This window comes from Ambystoma mexicanum, chromosome 13 (genome assembly GCF_040938575.1).
Source record: "Ambystoma mexicanum isolate Mex_15411 chromosome 13, UKY_AmexF1_1, whole genome shotgun sequence".
In the NCBI taxonomy this organism is placed as follows: domain Eukaryota; kingdom Metazoa; phylum Chordata; class Amphibia; order Caudata; family Ambystomatidae; genus Ambystoma; species Ambystoma mexicanum.
In genome coordinates, this window is record NC_090938.1 from 357853148 (window position 1) to 357866006 (window position 12859).

The 12859-nt window shown below is 43.5% G+C and overlaps 13 non-coding genes across 13 annotated transcripts; 3 read left to right on the plus strand and 10 right to left on the minus strand.

Moving 5' to 3' along the window:
- Positions 1–833: 833 nt before the first annotated feature.
- TRNAI-UAU (transfer RNA isoleucine (anticodon UAU)) lies at positions 834–928 on the plus strand. The gene is made up of 2 exons: positions 834–871; positions 893–928. It is a non-coding gene; the product is annotated as a tRNA-Ile (tRNA).
- A 1488-nt stretch (positions 929–2416) lies between these two features.
- Positions 2417–2488, minus strand: TRNAT-CGU (transfer RNA threonine (anticodon CGU)). Its single transcript has one exon. It is a non-coding gene; the product is annotated as a tRNA-Thr (tRNA).
- Positions 2489–3034: 546 nt separating this feature from the next.
- TRNAS-GCU (transfer RNA serine (anticodon GCU)) lies at positions 3035–3116 on the minus strand. The gene has a single exon. It is a non-coding gene; the product is annotated as a tRNA-Ser (tRNA).
- A 687-nt stretch (positions 3117–3803) lies between these two features.
- TRNAT-UGU (transfer RNA threonine (anticodon UGU)) lies at positions 3804–3875 on the minus strand. The gene has a single exon. It is a non-coding gene; the product is annotated as a tRNA-Thr (tRNA).
- Positions 3876–4897: 1022 nt separating this feature from the next.
- TRNAI-UAU (transfer RNA isoleucine (anticodon UAU)) lies at positions 4898–4992 on the plus strand. Its single transcript has 2 exons — positions 4898–4935; positions 4957–4992. It is a non-coding gene; the product is annotated as a tRNA-Ile (tRNA).
- Positions 4993–6480: 1488 nt separating this feature from the next.
- Positions 6481–6552, minus strand: TRNAT-CGU (transfer RNA threonine (anticodon CGU)). The gene has a single exon. It is a non-coding gene; the product is annotated as a tRNA-Thr (tRNA).
- A 546-nt stretch (positions 6553–7098) lies between these two features.
- On the minus strand, positions 7099–7180 carry TRNAS-GCU (transfer RNA serine (anticodon GCU)). Its single transcript has one exon. It is a non-coding gene; the product is annotated as a tRNA-Ser (tRNA).
- Positions 7181–7867: 687 nt separating this feature from the next.
- On the minus strand, positions 7868–7939 carry TRNAT-UGU (transfer RNA threonine (anticodon UGU)). Its single transcript has one exon. It is a non-coding gene; the product is annotated as a tRNA-Thr (tRNA).
- Positions 7940–8961: 1022 nt separating this feature from the next.
- Positions 8962–9056, plus strand: TRNAI-UAU (transfer RNA isoleucine (anticodon UAU)). Its single transcript has 2 exons — positions 8962–8999; positions 9021–9056. It is a non-coding gene; the product is annotated as a tRNA-Ile (tRNA).
- A 1488-nt stretch (positions 9057–10544) lies between these two features.
- Positions 10545–10616, minus strand: TRNAT-CGU (transfer RNA threonine (anticodon CGU)). The gene has a single exon. It is a non-coding gene; the product is annotated as a tRNA-Thr (tRNA).
- A 546-nt stretch (positions 10617–11162) lies between these two features.
- On the minus strand, positions 11163–11244 carry TRNAS-GCU (transfer RNA serine (anticodon GCU)). Its single transcript has one exon. It is a non-coding gene; the product is annotated as a tRNA-Ser (tRNA).
- Positions 11245–11931: 687 nt separating this feature from the next.
- Positions 11932–12003, minus strand: TRNAT-UGU (transfer RNA threonine (anticodon UGU)). The gene has a single exon. It is a non-coding gene; the product is annotated as a tRNA-Thr (tRNA).
- Positions 12004–12468: 465 nt separating this feature from the next.
- On the minus strand, positions 12469–12545 carry TRNAS-GCU (transfer RNA serine (anticodon GCU)). The gene has a single exon. It is a non-coding gene; the product is annotated as a tRNA-Ser (tRNA).
- Between the last annotated feature and the right edge of the window lie 314 nt (positions 12546–12859).

The window sequence follows — 12859 nt, forward strand, 5'->3', positions numbered from 1 at the left end:
ATGTGATGCGTGAAAGTTGAAAAAAACATGTACATGGCAGCAGAGAGACAATATGGATATTACCTTTGCTTTTTTAAATTTCTATCCGGATTCTGGCTCAAAGGGTAGTCAAGCACAGCAGATTGCATTCCTGCCAGTAACACGACAACCTTGTTTGTGTCCTTCTTAATCAACTAACATGCATATTTTCACTTTTGTCTGTATGTTCTTTGAAAGCCAATGGCAATGGTGCTTAGAGCAATGCAGATGTTTAAAAAAGATTTCAAAAGTTAAAATCAACGAAGGTGGGATTCGAAACCACGCGTGTGCAGCAGATTAGCAGTCCATCGCCTTAACCACTCGGCCACCTCGTCTACAGGGATTATGTTAGGCATTCAAGTCTTTACAGGTAATAACACAAACATCTTCAAAATAGAACCACAATGCGTTCCTTGTTGAGGTACATCCAGCCGTTTGCAGGAAAACTGCCTCACTTGCTGTTGAGAAAAATTCATCAAAGTCCTGGGGTGTTTATAGGCATCGCCAAGATGACATTGGGAGGTGTTTCAATTGACACGTGTTGAATATGAGGAAGAGCATCATGCTGGCTCCAGTGGCACTGCCTGCAGCATGACAAAAATGTAGAAGGGACATTTGACTGCACCATTGGCTGAACATCAGTGGCAAAGTGTATATCAGGCTAAAAGGTAAGCTCCAGTGGCACAATATGGGCACTACAAGGCACCCATAATTTGGTGTCAGCTAAAAAGACAATGCCAGAGCTTGTGGGTGCTTTTGTACACTTGTGTGTGTGTTTGTGGGTGTAGTTTCATGTTGAAAACCAAAACACAGCAGCTCCAGTGGCGCAATCGGTTAGCGCGCGGTACTTATACAGCAGTACATGCAGTGAGCAATGCCGAGGTTGTGAGTTCAAGCCTCACCTGGAGCAACTTTGGAACTTTTTACTAATTCACCTCAAAACTGAATTATTGAACCAATAAATGTTCTGGACATTTTTTGGTTCACCTCAAGGTTTCCTTGATTGTCAGTTAATGTTGTATGACAGCTCCTCTGCCTTTTAGACATGGAATACTCATTGCAAGTTATTTATGGGGTGTTTGCGCTTTAAATACAGCTACGGAGGGTTTTTGAAAATAGAACAGAAAATAAAAAATGTCAACTGTTATTATACTCCATTTTCTGCTGAGCACCACTTACGGAAGACATTTGTAAAGGTAGAAAAAGGGTTACTGGAGTAGGATCCAGGAGACAATATCAACTTACAAAGAATTATGTTGTCTATTTACTGCATTATCGCCTTTGAAGCAAACCTCTGAGAATAAATACCCTTTCACTAATCAGGCAGTCACTTTGATAAAATCAAGCAGAACAAGGATGCTGATAGGAACTCGCCTCATTTGCATATGGGCTAGGGCTTCTGGGAGCCATGAGAATTAGGAGTTGAAGGTTTTGCAGATCGAGATTGCTAAAGGGCTGGGCATTTGCACAGACCTCTCCATGCCTGATTGGTGCCGAAGGTTAGTTGCAAGTGGTCCCCTGCTCACCCTACCTTACACAGGGCCATGCCCAGTTAGGCCCCTCAGGGCTAGGCCCGGCAGGGCTAAGCCCGGCGTTTGTCAGGCGAAGTGCCTGGACCCCTGCTCATCATACCTCAGAATCTGGTCTAGCTATTGCAGACATGGGGAATGGTGCTTATATCCCATTGACAGCGCCCACAAGCTGCATACTAATAGCCAATGATGTGTGAATGCGGTCAGGGTAGCAGACATATAGAACAATTGGGTGGGTTCGCTTCCGAACTGGATGCACAGGAGCAGGAGAGAATGGCTGTTGGCGATGTATGCAACTTGCTCTGCGTGAACACATCTACCGACCCCTTCCCCTACACACACGGGCACATACACACACACACACACACATAGCCATTGGAGCTATGCAGAGCTAATCAGAAAGATTGGTAATCATTAGAACATGAAAGATATGTGTTCATTTTTTATTAAACTTGTGGACTCCCGCAGAAACGGAGGGACTCACATCTCTAATTGAGGCTTGCTTACCTCTATACAAATGTGTTTGCTGGCTGTCTTTCTTCAACTGGTATGTGCGGTTGTGTCTGTCTTTGTCTTTCAACACGCCTGGCACGTTTACATTATCAAAGAGATGATTGTATGGAGATGGGGAACACCCCTCCGTTGCATTGTGAACTTGAACAGTCTTTTCACCAAAGCAGCTACATGCGACATTGCAAGGTTTTTGTCAGTCTTTGCCTGAAAACATTAGGCCTTCCTCTCGAACTCTATTTCACTCCTTCTGTGGAAGACTTCAATTATGAGGATGCATCCCGTCATAAAAGGTTCTCTGTAGATGGTGCAACTCTGGCTTCTCTTCCCCGTGCTTTTTGAAAATAATCCGCCCGAGGCCCTGATGAGGTTTGAACTCATGACCCCTGGTTTACGAGACCAGTGCTCTGCCACTGAGCTACAAGGCCACCTGCTGCTTGCTCACAGCCAACAACAGAAAGTGCAAAGAAACCATGGGTTTTACCTAGGTAGATCTCCAGGTATATGAATTTCTGGTTGTGTAAAAATGGCTGTATATCTCTGCATGTGTTCAGTACGTCATCATACATCTGATTTGCGAAAGCGTGTGTGCTTATGTTGGTGATACATTGTCGGTATGCGTTTGAGTATGTACTTTTACGGGTATGTATGTATTGAGTAGGATGCTGAACAGGTTCATGAGTTTAGATAGCAGGTCAGAATGATGGCAAAAGGAACATGTAAAAGGCAGACAACTAAAAGAAAAAAGAATTTGGGATGTAAGCTTGGGAATTTACTAACTGCGCTGATTTTGGCTCCTATAATAGTAAAGAATGGAAACCTACGAGGAAAGTCTTTGACTAATTTCATTCTCCGCCTGCACCAATGAACTTATTTTTACATCTCTATTTCCATATCTGTACTCATTCCTGTCTTTCACAGGGAGGTTGAAAGACTTTGGTCTATGTTTAAATGCAGACTATAAAGAAAAAATACGACGAAGGTGGGATTCGAACCCACACGTGCAGAGCACAATGGATTAGCAGTCCATCGCCTTAACCACTCGGCCACCTCGACTGTTTGGGAACGGTGCTCGAGTCCCATGCTTAAAGAAGAGATAAAACAATGGTGGTGCAAAGTCAGTGAAAAATAGATCATGTTTGTCATAGTAGAAACAAGATCGTTGACTCGTTCTTCCTTACCCGGCCATTGATAGATAAACACATCAAGTTGAAGTTCAGAAAAATATAACAAGAGCTTCTGGAGGGTTCACAACACTAATCCAGAGGAAGGTGCTTGAGCTTCCGTATGGCACACCATTAGTAGTAAAACCAGCATAACGCAAGCTCCAGTTTCCCAGTGTTTGGCATCATTCAACGTTTCCAGCCAAGATCAAAGTTCAGATGCTGCTGCTTCCTGTGATGTCATTGAATTTAAATAGTGAGTGATGGCAATAACCCTTTTCCAATTAAATTTTGCCACATCAACGTCCCTGAAAATAGAGAAAGGCGTGCAACCCAGAACCGCTGTACTGTTCAATAGAGTAAGGGCTTCACCGTGATCATCTGCATCTGTCATCACAAGATTATCAAGGTCTTTTTCTTGAAGAAATTAGGTCCAGAAAGCCGACCTTCCCCACAGACTATTCAGACACCTTGCGCTTGTGGCTTTGTTATAGGCCCGAATCCATTGGTAAAAGGTTGCACAGGTACAATGTGCAATATCAGTTCCTATTCAACAATGTTCAAGAAAATTAGCATTTGGAGGCCCTGATGAGGATCGAACTCACGACCCCTGGTTTACAAGACCAGTGCTCTGCCACTGAGCTACAGAGCCCCTCAGGTTACCACGCATAACAGCAACACAACGAGCACACAACATGATGTTTACTGGGTAGACATATTTGAAGGGTGTGTGAGAATGTATGTATATGATTGTGATTTGACCTGTTTTTTTCTGGCCGATTTTTTGAGGAGCAGCTAATTTGTGCGTATTCCGCGCAATTTTAGGGTGACTAATGAGGAGATGTGATGCGTGAAAGTTGAAAAAAACATGTACATGGCAGCAGAGAGACAATATGGATATTACCTTTGCTTTTTTAAATTTCTATCCGGATTCTGGCTCAAAGGGTAGTCAAGCACAGCAGATTGCATTCCTGCCAGTAACACGACAACCTTGTTTGTGTCCTTCTTAATCAACTAACATGCATATTTTCACTTTTGTCTGTATGTTCTTTGAAAGCCAATGGCAATGGTGCTTAGAGCAATGCAGATGTTTAAAAAAGATTTCAAAAGTTAAAATCAACGAAGGTGGGATTCGAAACCACGCGTGTGCAGCAGATTAGCAGTCCATCGCCTTAACCACTCGGCCACCTCGTCTACAGGGATTATGTTAGGCATTCAAGTCTTTACAGGTAATAACACAAACATCTTCAAAATAGAACCACAATGCGTTCCTTGTTGAGGTACATCCAGCCGTTTGCAGGAAAACTGCCTCACTTGCTGTTGAGAAAAATTCATCAAAGTCCTGGGGTGTTTATAGGCATCGCCAAGATGACATTGGGAGGTGTTTCAATTGACACGTGTTGAATATGAGGAAGAGCATCATGCTGGCTCCAGTGGCACTGCCTGCAGCATGACAAAAATGTAGAAGGGACATTTGACTGCACCATTGGCTGAACATCAGTGGCAAAGTGTATATCAGGCTAAAAGGTAAGCTCCAGTGGCACAATATGGGCACTACAAGGCACCCATAATTTGGTGTCAGCTAAAAAGACAATGCCAGAGCTTGTGGGTGCTTTTGTACACTTGTGTGTGTGTTTGTGGGTGTAGTTTCATGTTGAAAACCAAAACACAGCAGCTCCAGTGGCGCAATCGGTTAGCGCGCGGTACTTATACAGCAGTACATGCAGTGAGCAATGCCGAGGTTGTGAGTTCAAGCCTCACCTGGAGCAACTTTGGAACTTTTTACTAATTCACCTCAAAACTGAATTATTGAACCAATAAATGTTCTGGACATTTTTTGGTTCACCTCAAGGTTTCCTTGATTGTCAGTTAATGTTGTATGACAGCTCCTCTGCCTTTTAGACATGGAATACTCATTGCAAGTTATTTATGGGGTGTTTGCGCTTTAAATACAGCTACGGAGGGTTTTTGAAAATAGAACAGAAAATAAAAAATGTCAACTGTTATTATACTCCATTTTCTGCTGAGCACCACTTACGGAAGACATTTGTAAAGGTAGAAAAAGGGTTACTGGAGTAGGATCCAGGAGACAATATCAACTTACAAAGAATTATGTTGTCTATTTACTGCATTATCGCCTTTGAAGCAAACCTCTGAGAATAAATACCCTTTCACTAATCAGGCAGTCACTTTGATAAAATCAAGCAGAACAAGGATGCTGATAGGAACTCGCCTCATTTGCATATGGGCTAGGGCTTCTGGGAGCCATGAGAATTAGGAGTTGAAGGTTTTGCAGATCGAGATTGCTAAAGGGCTGGGCATTTGCACAGACCTCTCCATGCCTGATTGGTGCCGAAGGTTAGTTGCAAGTGGTCCCCTGCTCACCCTACCTTACACAGGGCCATGCCCAGTTAGGCCCCTCAGGGCTAGGCCCGGCAGGGCTAAGCCCGGCGTTTGTCAGGCGAAGTGCCTGGACCCCTGCTCATCATACCTCAGAATCTGGTCTAGCTATTGCAGACATGGGGAATGGTGCTTATATCCCATTGACAGCGCCCACAAGCTGCATACTAATAGCCAATGATGTGTGAATGCGGTCAGGGTAGCAGACATATAGAACAATTGGGTGGGTTCGCTTCCGAACTGGATGCACAGGAGCAGGAGAGAATGGCTGTTGGCGATGTATGCAACTTGCTCTGCGTGAACACATCTACCGACCCCTTCCCCTACACACACGGGCACATACACACACACACACACACATAGCCATTGGAGCTATGCAGAGCTAATCAGAAAGATTGGTAATCATTAGAACATGAAAGATATGTGTTCATTTTTTATTAAACTTGTGGACTCCCGCAGAAACGGAGGGACTCACATCTCTAATTGAGGCTTGCTTACCTCTATACAAATGTGTTTGCTGGCTGTCTTTCTTCAACTGGTATGTGCGGTTGTGTCTGTCTTTGTCTTTCAACACGCCTGGCACGTTTACATTATCAAAGAGATGATTGTATGGAGATGGGGAACACCCCTCCGTTGCATTGTGAACTTGAACAGTCTTTTCACCAAAGCAGCTACATGCGACATTGCAAGGTTTTTGTCAGTCTTTGCCTGAAAACATTAGGCCTTCCTCTCGAACTCTATTTCACTCCTTCTGTGGAAGACTTCAATTATGAGGATGCATCCCGTCATAAAAGGTTCTCTGTAGATGGTGCAACTCTGGCTTCTCTTCCCCGTGCTTTTTGAAAATAATCCGCCCGAGGCCCTGATGAGGTTTGAACTCATGACCCCTGGTTTACGAGACCAGTGCTCTGCCACTGAGCTACAAGGCCACCTGCTGCTTGCTCACAGCCAACAACAGAAAGTGCAAAGAAACCATGGGTTTTACCTAGGTAGATCTCCAGGTATATGAATTTCTGGTTGTGTAAAAATGGCTGTATATCTCTGCATGTGTTCAGTACGTCATCATACATCTGATTTGCGAAAGCGTGTGTGCTTATGTTGGTGATACATTGTCGGTATGCGTTTGAGTATGTACTTTTACGGGTATGTATGTATTGAGTAGGATGCTGAACAGGTTCATGAGTTTAGATAGCAGGTCAGAATGATGGCAAAAGGAACATGTAAAAGGCAGACAACTAAAAGAAAAAAGAATTTGGGATGTAAGCTTGGGAATTTACTAACTGCGCTGATTTTGGCTCCTATAATAGTAAAGAATGGAAACCTACGAGGAAAGTCTTTGACTAATTTCATTCTCCGCCTGCACCAATGAACTTATTTTTACATCTCTATTTCCATATCTGTACTCATTCCTGTCTTTCACAGGGAGGTTGAAAGACTTTGGTCTATGTTTAAATGCAGACTATAAAGAAAAAATACGACGAAGGTGGGATTCGAACCCACACGTGCAGAGCACAATGGATTAGCAGTCCATCGCCTTAACCACTCGGCCACCTCGACTGTTTGGGAACGGTGCTCGAGTCCCATGCTTAAAGAAGAGATAAAACAATGGTGGTGCAAAGTCAGTGAAAAATAGATCATGTTTGTCATAGTAGAAACAAGATCGTTGACTCGTTCTTCCTTACCCGGCCATTGATAGATAAACACATCAAGTTGAAGTTCAGAAAAATATAACAAGAGCTTCTGGAGGGTTCACAACACTAATCCAGAGGAAGGTGCTTGAGCTTCCGTATGGCACACCATTAGTAGTAAAACCAGCATAACGCAAGCTCCAGTTTCCCAGTGTTTGGCATCATTCAACGTTTCCAGCCAAGATCAAAGTTCAGATGCTGCTGCTTCCTGTGATGTCATTGAATTTAAATAGTGAGTGATGGCAATAACCCTTTTCCAATTAAATTTTGCCACATCAACGTCCCTGAAAATAGAGAAAGGCGTGCAACCCAGAACCGCTGTACTGTTCAATAGAGTAAGGGCTTCACCGTGATCATCTGCATCTGTCATCACAAGATTATCAAGGTCTTTTTCTTGAAGAAATTAGGTCCAGAAAGCCGACCTTCCCCACAGACTATTCAGACACCTTGCGCTTGTGGCTTTGTTATAGGCCCGAATCCATTGGTAAAAGGTTGCACAGGTACAATGTGCAATATCAGTTCCTATTCAACAATGTTCAAGAAAATTAGCATTTGGAGGCCCTGATGAGGATCGAACTCACGACCCCTGGTTTACAAGACCAGTGCTCTGCCACTGAGCTACAGAGCCCCTCAGGTTACCACGCATAACAGCAACACAACGAGCACACAACATGATGTTTACTGGGTAGACATATTTGAAGGGTGTGTGAGAATGTATGTATATGATTGTGATTTGACCTGTTTTTTTCTGGCCGATTTTTTGAGGAGCAGCTAATTTGTGCGTATTCCGCGCAATTTTAGGGTGACTAATGAGGAGATGTGATGCGTGAAAGTTGAAAAAAACATGTACATGGCAGCAGAGAGACAATATGGATATTACCTTTGCTTTTTTAAATTTCTATCCGGATTCTGGCTCAAAGGGTAGTCAAGCACAGCAGATTGCATTCCTGCCAGTAACACGACAACCTTGTTTGTGTCCTTCTTAATCAACTAACATGCATATTTTCACTTTTGTCTGTATGTTCTTTGAAAGCCAATGGCAATGGTGCTTAGAGCAATGCAGATGTTTAAAAAAGATTTCAAAAGTTAAAATCAACGAAGGTGGGATTCGAAACCACGCGTGTGCAGCAGATTAGCAGTCCATCGCCTTAACCACTCGGCCACCTCGTCTACAGGGATTATGTTAGGCATTCAAGTCTTTACAGGTAATAACACAAACATCTTCAAAATAGAACCACAATGCGTTCCTTGTTGAGGTACATCCAGCCGTTTGCAGGAAAACTGCCTCACTTGCTGTTGAGAAAAATTCATCAAAGTCCTGGGGTGTTTATAGGCATCGCCAAGATGACATTGGGAGGTGTTTCAATTGACACGTGTTGAATATGAGGAAGAGCATCATGCTGGCTCCAGTGGCACTGCCTGCAGCATGACAAAAATGTAGAAGGGACATTTGACTGCACCATTGGCTGAACATCAGTGGCAAAGTGTATATCAGGCTAAAAGGTAAGCTCCAGTGGCACAATATGGGCACTACAAGGCACCCATAATTTGGTGTCAGCTAAAAAGACAATGCCAGAGCTTGTGGGTGCTTTTGTACACTTGTGTGTGTGTTTGTGGGTGTAGTTTCATGTTGAAAACCAAAACACAGCAGCTCCAGTGGCGCAATCGGTTAGCGCGCGGTACTTATACAGCAGTACATGCAGTGAGCAATGCCGAGGTTGTGAGTTCAAGCCTCACCTGGAGCAACTTTGGAACTTTTTACTAATTCACCTCAAAACTGAATTATTGAACCAATAAATGTTCTGGACATTTTTTGGTTCACCTCAAGGTTTCCTTGATTGTCAGTTAATGTTGTATGACAGCTCCTCTGCCTTTTAGACATGGAATACTCATTGCAAGTTATTTATGGGGTGTTTGCGCTTTAAATACAGCTACGGAGGGTTTTTGAAAATAGAACAGAAAATAAAAAATGTCAACTGTTATTATACTCCATTTTCTGCTGAGCACCACTTACGGAAGACATTTGTAAAGGTAGAAAAAGGGTTACTGGAGTAGGATCCAGGAGACAATATCAACTTACAAAGAATTATGTTGTCTATTTACTGCATTATCGCCTTTGAAGCAAACCTCTGAGAATAAATACCCTTTCACTAATCAGGCAGTCACTTTGATAAAATCAAGCAGAACAAGGATGCTGATAGGAACTCGCCTCATTTGCATATGGGCTAGGGCTTCTGGGAGCCATGAGAATTAGGAGTTGAAGGTTTTGCAGATCGAGATTGCTAAAGGGCTGGGCATTTGCACAGACCTCTCCATGCCTGATTGGTGCCGAAGGTTAGTTGCAAGTGGTCCCCTGCTCACCCTACCTTACACAGGGCCATGCCCAGTTAGGCCCCTCAGGGCTAGGCCCGGCAGGGCTAAGCCCGGCGTTTGTCAGGCGAAGTGCCTGGACCCCTGCTCATCATACCTCAGAATCTGGTCTAGCTATTGCAGACATGGGGAATGGTGCTTATATCCCATTGACAGCGCCCACAAGCTGCATACTAATAGCCAATGATGTGTGAATGCGGTCAGGGTAGCAGACATATAGAACAATTGGGTGGGTTCGCTTCCGAACTGGATGCACAGGAGCAGGAGAGAATGGCTGTTGGCGATGTATGCAACTTGCTCTGCGTGAACACATCTACCGACCCCTTCCCCTACACACACGGGCACATACACACACACACACACACATAGCCATTGGAGCTATGCAGAGCTAATCAGAAAGATTGGTAATCATTAGAACATGAAAGATATGTGTTCATTTTTTATTAAACTTGTGGACTCCCGCAGAAACGGAGGGACTCACATCTCTAATTGAGGCTTGCTTACCTCTATACAAATGTGTTTGCTGGCTGTCTTTCTTCAACTGGTATGTGCGGTTGTGTCTGTCTTTGTCTTTCAACACGCCTGGCACGTTTACATTATCAAAGAGATGATTGTATGGAGATGGGGAACACCCCTCCGTTGCATTGTGAACTTGAACAGTCTTTTCACCAAAGCAGCTACATGCGACATTGCAAGGTTTTTGTCAGTCTTTGCCTGAAAACATTAGGCCTTCCTCTCGAACTCTATTTCACTCCTTCTGTGGAAGACTTCAATTATGAGGATGCATCCCGTCATAAAAGGTTCTCTGTAGATGGTGCAACTCTGGCTTCTCTTCCCCGTGCTTTTTGAAAATAATCCGCCCGAGGCCCTGATGAGGTTTGAACTCATGACCCCTGGTTTACGAGACCAGTGCTCTGCCACTGAGCTACAAGGCCACCTGCTGCTTGCTCACAGCCAACAACAGAAAGTGCAAAGAAACCATGGGTTTTACCTAGGTAGATCTCCAGGTATATGAATTTCTGGTTGTGTAAAAATGGCTGTATATCTCTGCATGTGTTCAGTACGTCATCATACATCTGATTTGCGAAAGCGTGTGTGCTTATGTTGGTGATACATTGTCGGTATGCGTTTGAGTATGTACTTTTACGGGTATGTATGTATTGAGTAGGATGCTGAACAGGTTCATGAGTTTAGATAGCAGGTCAGAATGATGGCAAAAGGAACATGTAAAAGGCAGACAACTAAAAGAAAAAAGAATTTGGGATGTAAGCTTGGGAATTTACTAACTGCGCTGATTTTGGCTCCTATAATAGTAAAGAATGGAAACCTACGAGGAAAGTCTTTGACTAATTTCATTCTCCGCCTGCACCAATGAACTTATTTTTACATCTCTATTTCCATATCTGTACTCATTCCTGTCTTTCACAGGGAGGTTGAAAGACTTTGGTCTATGTTTAAATGCAGACTATAAAGAAAAAATACGACGAAGGTGGGATTCGAACCCACGCGTGCAGAGCACAATGGATTAGCAGTCCATCGCCTTAACCACTCGGCCACCTCGTCTGTTTGGGAATGGTGCTCGAGTCCCATGCTTAAAGAAGAGATAAAACAATGGTGGTGCAAAGTCAGTGAAAAATAGATCATGTTTGTCATAGTAGAAACAAGATCGTTGACTCGTTCTTCCTTACCCGGCCATTGATAGATAAACACATCAAGTTGAAGTTCAGAAAAATATAACAAGAGCTCCTGGAGGGTTCACAACACTAATCCAGAGGAAGGTGCTTGAGCTTCCGTATGGCACACCATTAGTAGTAAAACCAGCATAACGCAAGCTCCAGTTTCCCAGTGTTTGGCATCATTCAACGTTTCCAGCCAAGATCAAAGTTCAGATGCTGCTGCTTCCTGTGATGTCATTGAATTTAAATAGTGAGTGATGGCAATAACCCTTTTCCAATTAAATTTTGCCACATCAACGTCCCTGAAAATAGAGAAAGGCGTGCAACCCAGAACCGCTGTACTGTTCAATAGAGTAAGGGCTTCACCGTGATCATCTGCATCTGTCATCACAAGATTATCAAGGTCTTTTTCTTGAAGAAATTAGGTCCAGAAAGCCGACCTTCCCCACAGACTATTCAGACAACTTGCGCTTGTGGCTTTGTTATAGGCCCGAATCCATTGGTAAAAGGTTGCACAGGTACAATGTGCAATATCAGTTCCTATTCAACAATGTTCAAGAAAAATACCATTTGGAGGCCCTGATGAGGATCGAACTCACGACCCCTGGTTTACAAGACCAGTGCTCTGCCACTGAGCTACAGAGCCCCTCAGGTTACCACGCATAACAGCAACACAACGAGCACACAACATGATGTTTACTGGGTAGACATATTTGAAGGGTGTGTGAGAATGTATGTATATGATTGTGATTTGACCTGTTTTTTTCTGGCCGATTTTTTGAGGAGCAGCTAATTTGTGCGTATTCCGCGCAATTTTAGGGTGACTAATGAGGAGATGTGATGCGTGAAAGTTGAAAAAAACATGTACGTGGCAGCAGAGAGACAATATGGATATTACCTTTGCTTTTTTAAATTTCTATCCGGATTCTGGCTCAAAGGGTAGTCAAGCACAGCAGATTGCATTCCTGCCAGTAACACGACAACCTTGTTTGTGTCCTTCTTAATCAACTAACATGCATATTTTCACTTTTGTCTGTATGTTCTTTGAAAGCCAATGGCAATGGTGCTTAGAGCAATGCAGATGTTTAAAAAAGATTTCAAAAGTTAAAATCGACGAAGGTGGGATTCGAAACCACGCGTGTACAGCAGATTAGCAGTCCATCGCCTTAACCACTCGGCCACCTCGTCTACAGGGATTATGTTAGGCATTCAAGTCTTTACAGGTAATAACACAAACATCTTCAAAATAGAACCACAATGCGTTCCTTGTTGAGGTACATCCAGCCGTTTGCAGGAAAACTGCCTCACTTGCTGTTGAGAAAAATTCATCAAAGTCCTGGGGTGTTTATAGGCATCGCCAAGATGACATTGGGAGGTGTTTCAATTGACACGTGTTGAATATGAGGAAGAGCATCATGCTGGCTCCAGTGGCACTGCCTGCAGCATGACAAAAATGTAGAAGGGACATTTGACTGCACCATTGGCTGAACATCAGTGGCAAA